This window comes from Gigantopelta aegis, chromosome 9 (assembly GCF_016097555.1).
Source record: "Gigantopelta aegis isolate Gae_Host chromosome 9, Gae_host_genome, whole genome shotgun sequence".
NCBI lineage: Eukaryota > Metazoa > Mollusca > Gastropoda > Neomphalida > Peltospiridae > Gigantopelta > Gigantopelta aegis.
Genome location: NC_054707.1, coordinates 24134708 through 24143233, shown reverse-complemented (window position 1 = coordinate 24143233; position 8526 = coordinate 24134708). Strand labels below are relative to the sequence as shown.

General features: G+C 37.1%; 1 non-coding gene across 1 annotated transcript; it reads left to right on the top strand.

Moving 5' to 3' along the window:
• The first annotated feature begins 8454 nt into the window (after positions 1–8454).
• On the top strand, positions 8455–8526 carry Trnah-gug. Its single transcript has one exon. It is a non-coding gene; the product is annotated as a tRNA-His (tRNA).

Genomic DNA, 8526 nt, shown 5'->3' with positions numbered 1-8526 from the left:
GTGTAACTTGTTGACATTGAAGACTTGTTTGTGGCAATTCCGGCCCATGCAAAAGTAGTGCTTTTTGTATAAAATGGGTGTACTCCGGTCAGGTTTAGAAGGTGTGTTTGTTTAAACCAATATGCTGGGAGAAAGAGCTGGACAACAGGGGTTGTCCTTTTCAGGGTATTTGTCCCCCAGGCAGGCAAAGGTACACGGGCCTGCTGATATTAATAAAAATGTTATAGCCACTAAGGCTATATAGAAACAGCGAAATTAATTGTGGTCTGTGGCCAGGTGACTAGAGATAACAATGGCTGTACTCTACACCAGACAACAAAACCTCACCACTGACATGATCCGCCCCTTAAACAGGTTTCCAGTGATATGCCAATTCAATTGACTTAATTATGATATTAATAATCACTAGCACAGGTCAGGTCAGGTCATAGGGCTTAACATGCACATTTAGAGCAAACTGTCGTAGAGCACGGCTCTAATGGGCGCAGGTGTTGACTTATGCCGGCTCCTCCATCCAGGACAGGGAAAGGGTTTGGGTTGGGTGGGAGAAAGGACCGTCCGCACTGGCAAGTGCAAGGGAGCACCATTACATCAGCCCGACCAGTATCGGTAGCGGGCGGGGCCATTTGTGGTGCTATTGAAGCTGAATGTCCCATACAAAATATAAACATTGTAGCTCATAGTGGAACCTGGCCTATTGGTGACCGTCGTGGTTGGTCTCCCGTGTTTGTCATAAGAATAAAATTAAACAGTATAGGTAGAATGGTTATCATTCTAGGAATCCACCGATATATGTTTGTGGTATATATGTCCTTTTTTTTTTTTTTTTTTTCACTTTGTCGTTTTTAGCGAATGGGGTTCTCTGCATTTTAAGAACAGCTGGGGCGTGCGTTTTGAGCACAGCTTGGGTGTGTGTTTTAAGAACAGCTGGGTTGTGCATTTTGAGCAGAAGCACGTCTTTACTTTACATAGTTATTGTTCAAACAGGGAAACACATTTTGTTTTAGATTTACATAAAAGAGATTTGTTATGATGGGTAGTCTAGCTAACTTACGTGCTGTCTATAAAAATTAGTCAGATATCGAGTTTGAAATAGTTTATTAAAAAATAGCAATAAAAACGTATATCCGATTACCTTTCTGTTTCTGGGATCATCCCGCTGGTGGTTTGTCTATCAGAATGCTACACCGGCACTTGTTGAACTTCTAACAGAACTCCATATGTTAGCAAATATCTTCCTAGTTTGTCAAACAAACAAAATATTTTATAATAATACAATACAGAGTAATGGCTGAGTAGCTCGATCTACTTTCTAAGAATTTAATGTGTGCTTGGTAGCCGTGATCGTATAGTGGTTAGCACCTTGCGTTGTGGCTGCAATAACCCAGGTTCGAATCCTGGTCACGGCAAAGCAGAATTGTTTTTGTTCTCGTTAATCTCTCAGTCTATATCTGTTTTGTCTATATACATATGTCTGCTTCCCTCTGTCTGTCCGTCTGTCTCTGTCTGTCTATCTCCTTCCATCTCTCGTCTCACCCTCTCTGTCTGTCCGTCTCCCTCTCCCTTCCCGCCCTCCCTCTCTCGTCTCTCTCTCGTCTCTCTCTCTCTCTCTCTCTCTCTCTCTCTCTCTCTCTCTCTCTCTCTCTCTCTCTCTCTCTCTCTCTCTCTCTCTCTCTCTCTCTCTCTCTCTCTCTCTCTCTCTCTCTCTCTCTCTGGTACTTAGACCAAGCTTAATCAGTTTTTATTAACAGAAAGTAATGTTAAATAAGTTGGTTCATATACCTACTTGGACATAATAATATAATAAGAGTTGACATTAAAAGAAATTCTATTGCTCTTAAGTCTATAATATGGTATATATATTACTGGCATCAGAAAGAAAAAAAAAGTTCAGTTCAATCCAATTCAGTTAATTGTATTTCACTTCATTTCATTTCATTTTAATTTAATTTAATAATTTGATTTGATTTAATTTAATTTAAAATAAATATATTATGGAATCATGACATTTAAATTAATTATATTTCAACTGAATTGAATTCAGATGACCTGAATGAACTGAAATTATGCGATATTTTATTTCATTGTTTGTGTTAAATTGTAAACAATATATTCGTAGTGAAAACAGTTGCTATGGGTAGAATGTAATAAATTAGAAGTTTCTCATATTTTATAGTCTGGATTGGTCAATCAACCAAGCTGAGTAGGTCGATTTACTTTGTAGCATTTTTCTTTTTATCAAATTCAAATTGAATTAAACTGAATAAGAGTTGATATTAAAATAATTATTTCTTTTAGGCACAACTATTTTCTATCTCCATTAAGTGCATGTCAACAACTCTATTGTTTTAATGGTATACAAAAATATTATATATATTGTGGATTCATGACATTTATAATAATTTAAATTGAACTGAACTGAATGGACTGAAATTATGTTAAATTAAATTAAATTAAATTAAATTAATTGTTTGTGTTAAATTGTAAGCCATGGCATCAAATAATATCACTATATTCTTAGTAAAATCAGTTGCTATGGGTAGAATATAATAAATTGGAAGTTGCTCATATTTTATGGTATAAATTTGTCACTCAAACAACAGGCTGAGTAAAATAGACCTAACTGTAGGCGATGTGCGATGCAAACCTGTTTTAACAGTTTATTGCCTACTGCTGGTTCGTTAATCTGTGGAAAACACACAACGTTATCATTCTTGATATAATACGAATTATTGCTGAATGATTATAAAAATGGAATATGTGATCAGAAATGGTTAAAGTTTAACAAATCTGTTTTGGATGACGTTGGATATGGTAATGTATGGACTGCACAGTGTAACCAGCTACCAGATGTAAATCTATTAAAACAAAGAATTGTTTTAAGATTAAAGGATCAGTTCTTACAAACATGGAACAATGAAATTGTTAACTCATCTAAAGCATCTTGTTACAGACTGTTTAAATCAAATATTGTGTTCGAGACATATTTAACCAATTTAGAGAAAAAAATATTGGTTACCACTATTACATTTTCGACTCTCAAATCATTATCTTCCCATTGAAAAAGGCAGATGGAAAAAAATAACTTTAACAAATAGAACATGCTTTCTGTATACAAATAACGAAATTGGTGATGAATTTCATTACATGTGTTATCCTTTTTTTTAAAAGATGAAAGAACAAGACTTCTGCCAAAGTGTTGCCAGTCTGGACCAAATGTTTATAAATTTAGAATGCTATTTGACAGTTAAAAAAAACTGGTGTTATCAGAAAGCTAGCAGTTTTCTGTAAACAAATTATGCATATTCTTAAGTCCCATGGCTGAAATCTGATTTTACAGTTTCATTTTATTTGTATATGCAAAGTATGTCTTCAAATGCAAGTATGAATCCATAGATATACATTGAATTGTTTTATCTGAAGTACATTATTATGACGAATGTGCCATCTTGTCATTTATTTATTTAATTATATTTTTACAATGTACCTCATATCTGCTGTTGAATTACGGCCAGAGTGTAAATAAAGTTCAGTTCAGTTCAGTTGAACTTCTAACAGGACTCCATATGTTAGCAATTATCTCCCTAGTTTGTTAAACAATTATTTTTTTTATAATAATAGAATACAGAGTAATGACAATTGTAGACATTTATGCAAAACTGAACTAAAATTTAAAATTTTGCATATTTAAGCATTTAAGCATGACCGGTTTGTCACTGAGCCTAGAGACAGAGTAGCTCAATTTACTTTCTAAAAATGTAACATCTCTGCTTCGTGGCCGTGATCATATAGTGGTTAGTACCTTGCATTGTGGCTGCAATAACCCAAGTTTGAATCCTTGTCACGGCAAAGCAGAATGTTTTGTCGTTGTCAATAATATTAGTTACAAGGGTTTTTGACAGGGCATACGGGATTGTACGCCCTGTCAAAAACCAGCGAAACAAATTTATTACCTTTTAGATCTGTTTTTATAAGTAAACAAAAATGACACTATATTGTCCGAACCAAATTGTTAACAACTACGAAAAATTACTCTCCTACCTTTAATTGCCGTTAGATTTTCTCCAAAGTTTGTCCAGACAGAAATCTTGGAAAAAACCATTACAATGACACAGATTCCACATACCAGATGATAACTATATCGACTAAGCTGAGAGCGCATAGGGCAAAAAGCATGTAATTTTGCCATTTTGACTTTTTTTGGAATATTCTTCAAGAGGGATGAAAGGATAGGACTTAATCTAACAACGTCATAACATGTTATGATATAAAAGCAAACGTGATGACGTCATATTATTAATTATTTATTATTATTATTATTATTATTATTATTTTAATGATACCACAAGAGATCATTGATTTCATATTAATTGTGTCACATACTTTGGAGGCTTTCACCCCTCTTGAAGAGTATTCCATAAACAAGCAACATGGCAGACGGCAGAAAACTGCATGTATTTTTTTCCTATGCAATCTCAGCAAAAACGATATCGACGACATCGTTGCAGTCTCGTGTGTGGAATCTGTATATTTGTAGTGGATTTTTTTTTGCGATTTGTGTCTGGACAAACTTTGGAGGCAATCTAACGGCAATTAAAGGTAGGACAGTAATTTTTTGTAGTTGTTAACAATTTGGTTTGGACAATAACTGCACAGACATTTGGAGTTTGAGTTTAATAAGATAACATGACATCAAATTCCTCCAAATATATTGGATTTTTTTTTTGTTAACAAATAACTACGCAAGATATTAGGCCTACTGTGGGTTTTTTTTTTTGGGGGGGGGGGGGGGGGGGGTTTGTTAGCTGGATTGTGGGTGGTTTTACCCTGATGATATTTCGAAGCCTGTTTTGCAAAGGGAGATAACTCATAGCGCTTTATTATCTTGCGGTTTTGAACGTTTATGATTATGTTGTAATCGTATCGGGAAAACAAAACTGAATATCCGCAGCCGAACAAAACTATTTGTTGTATGAACTTGTAGAACCTGTAAACAAAAATCATGTCGAGTTATTACTTAAAATATGTTCGTGATAATTAGTCCAAGTTCTAACACGGTAACTGATTACGTCATGCTATATTCTAGCATTAGATTTTAATACGCGAAAAACTACAATCTAGCACCTTTTTTTTTTTTTTACCAAACGTGCTCAAGAAATCTTTTCAAATAAATAGTAAAAATAAAATTTACCGAATTGTGGTATTCCCACTCATAATGAATTAAAGTCTTTTAACAAATTTAATCAGTGAGGCGTGTTGGAGAAAATTTCGTTGGTCTCGTCAGTCGTTTGTATTTTCGTACAACCAGTCGAGCAAGTCACGTGTCATTTCGTACACCCCGGAAAATTCGGTATTTTCCCGCCATTCCCAGTCTGGAGCTCGACGCGGTAAGACGTTTTTGTTTCGCTTGTGCACACTGCACGTGCTTTCGCGGCTCGACTTGGGGATCCTTCACTTCGTTGTTTTTGTCACCGAAGTGAAGTTTTCTACTGGAATGTATGCGGCCATTGTAACTGATTGAACGCTGGAACGCTTCTCGTTTCGACAGTCTGCACCACCAGGTTGGATTCTTTTTTAGCGAGATTCCTTGCCTCCACGTCATTTCTCCGTCTAATTATGTTGACTCGTTTTTTTCGTGACTCGTATGACGGCCATTCTGCAGAACGCCACGGTTGTTCGCGTTTAGTCTCTACATGTCCGAGCCTGTCCTAGCAGCACTGGAAGATTGACCGCCCCACTCTAAGAAGAAATAGGAAGCGGGGTCGGCCCCTACTACTCTTTTCTAGACTTTACTTTGTTTTATTGTGATACCATCTCGTATCCTCCGGAGTCGGGCCCGTTCGCACCACTATACCAACCCATGACGACTAGACTATACCCTAGGCTGATACTCTCTCTCGTTCAGACGGATCCGGCTTCTCAAGATCTGTATTCCAGCACAGCACTACACCTTCAACGTCTATTGACTGTCAATCTAAGGGTTTTCTTGACGGGATGCAACCCATCTCGTCCCTACAAGCTGTGCACCCTAACAGCCTTAATGAGGCCACTCACGTGGATATATAGATCGGACTTTAAACTTTTAGACCTTCGTTCAAAAGTTTATGTCGAAATTACTTCTTTTTTTTTTTAATATTATTAAATAGTCCGATCCTCTATTCTTTCTCTGATTTATTTTTGGACTGTCCTTCTAAAATGCTCCAAATTATATAAATATTCGACCGATCAGTCAATTCTTTTTATTTTTGGCTTGTAACTTTTCTTTTTTAAAATTTTATTAACTTTTTTTTACTAATTACTATTTTCAAAATTCTGCCCATTTTCAACTCTACCCCCCCCCCCCCCCCCCATCCCGAGTCAGGCCACCGATCTTATCTAATTTCTTTTTGACCACCCGATCTAATCTAGCGACAAAATTTAATGAGTAGAATTTTCTTTATTAATTATATTAATTAGAGATGCGCATCAAAATTTTAAAGGCCCACTATTTAATTTTTGGATGCAAATTTCAAAATTGTCCGCTTAATTTTTTTTTGTCACGGGACAAGCCCCTGGCTATCCAGAGACAGGTCCCGGGACGGACATGCTCGAAACTCTAGTGGTATATGAGCATGTAAAAATTATTCGCACTCGCACTCGCGCACTCGTATTTTCCCGCAAAGGAGACGGTGTACTTTGTGGTATACATTGGCTATTGACCAATCAAAACGCATGAAATTTATCTAAAAGGTAATAAATGTTTGTCTGTCTCCCTGTCTGTCCGAGCTACTCTCGATTCACTAATATCAAAACCTATATTAGCTCTGCCATTTACTTTTTGACTGACCGTTCAAAAATGCGCCAAATTTCCTCAACCAAAATTGCGCACCTTTTCTCTTTGGCATATTAATAGCTCCATTCAAAATTCCATAGCAACACCCCCCCCCCCCCCCCCCCCCCCCAGCCTGCTACCGACCTTGTCGGGCTGTTGGTGCTACCTTGCACCTGCCACTGCAGACGTTCCCTCCTCTCCACACCTTTCTTGTCATGGACGGAGGAGCCGGCTCTTGTACCCACGACAGGCGTGCGCTGCAACAGTTTGTTCTGAAAGTGCACGTAAAACCCTATGACCTGACCTGACCTGACCTGACCTGTCTGTCGTCTGTCTTTGTCTCTCTATCTCCTTCCATTTCTCATCTCACCCTCTCCGTCTCTGTCTGTCTCTCTCTCTCTCTCTCCCATCGGCCTCGGTGGCGTCGTGGTTAGGCCATCTGTCTACAGACTGGTAGGTACTGGGTTCGGATCCCAGTTGAGGCATGGGATTTTTAATCCACATATCGACTCCAAACCCTGAGTTAGTGCTCCGCAAGGCTCAATGGGTAGGTGTAAACCACTTGCACCGACCAGTGATCCATGACTGGTTCAACAAAGGCCATGGTTTGTGCTATCCTGCTTGTGGGAAGAACAAATAAAAGATCCCTTGCTGCTAATCGGAAAGAGTAGCTCATGTAGTGGCGACAGCGGGTTTCCTCTCAAAATCTGTGTGGTCCTTAACCATATGTCTGACGTCATATAACCGTAAATAAAATGTGTTGAGTGCGTCGTTAAATAAAACATGTCTTTCTTTCTCTCCCTGCCTCAGTGTTGCCTCTTTTTCTCCGTCTCTTTTTGTTTCCCTCTCTCTCTCTGTTGCGTTGCCTTTATCTCTCTCTCTGTCTCTTTTTGTCTGTCTTAAAGGAACAGACGAATTCAGTTTTTTTTTTTTATCTACTGTCATTACTGGTACTTGGATCAAGCTTAATTAGTGTTCATTAAGATAAAATAATTATGTTAAATAAATCGGTTCATACAATTAATTGGACATAATATGCTAAAATAAATTGTATTGTCATAAGTAATTTAATTTAAATAAAATATATTGTCGATTCATGACATTTAAAATAATTACATTTAAATTAAATTGAATTGAACTGAACTCAATGGACTGAAATCATGCCAAATTAATTTAAATTAATTAATTGTTTGTGCTAAATTGTAAGCCATGGCATCAAATAATATCACTATATTCTTAGTGAAAAAAGTTGCTATGGGTAGAATACAATAAATTAGAAGTTGCTCATATTTTATGGTATGAATTTGTTTCTCAGACAACAGGCTGAGTAAAATGGACCTCACTGTATGCGACGTGAGAAGAAAACCTGTTTTAACAGTTTATTGCCCACTGCTGGTTTGTTAATCTGCCGGCACTTGTTGAACTTCTAACAGGACTCCATATGTTAGAAATTATCTCCCTAGTTTGTTAAACAATTTTTTTTTATAATAATAAAATACAGAGTAATGATAATGACAGACATTTGTGCAGAAATGCACTAAAATTAAAACTGATACATAATTTAAGCATGACCGTTTTGTCACTGAGCCTAGAGACTGAGTAGCTCGATTTACTTTGTGGCAATTTAATATCTCTGCTTTGTGGCCGTGATCGTATAGTGGTTAGTACCTTGCGTTGTGGCCGCAATAACCCAGGTTCGAATCCTGGTCACGGCA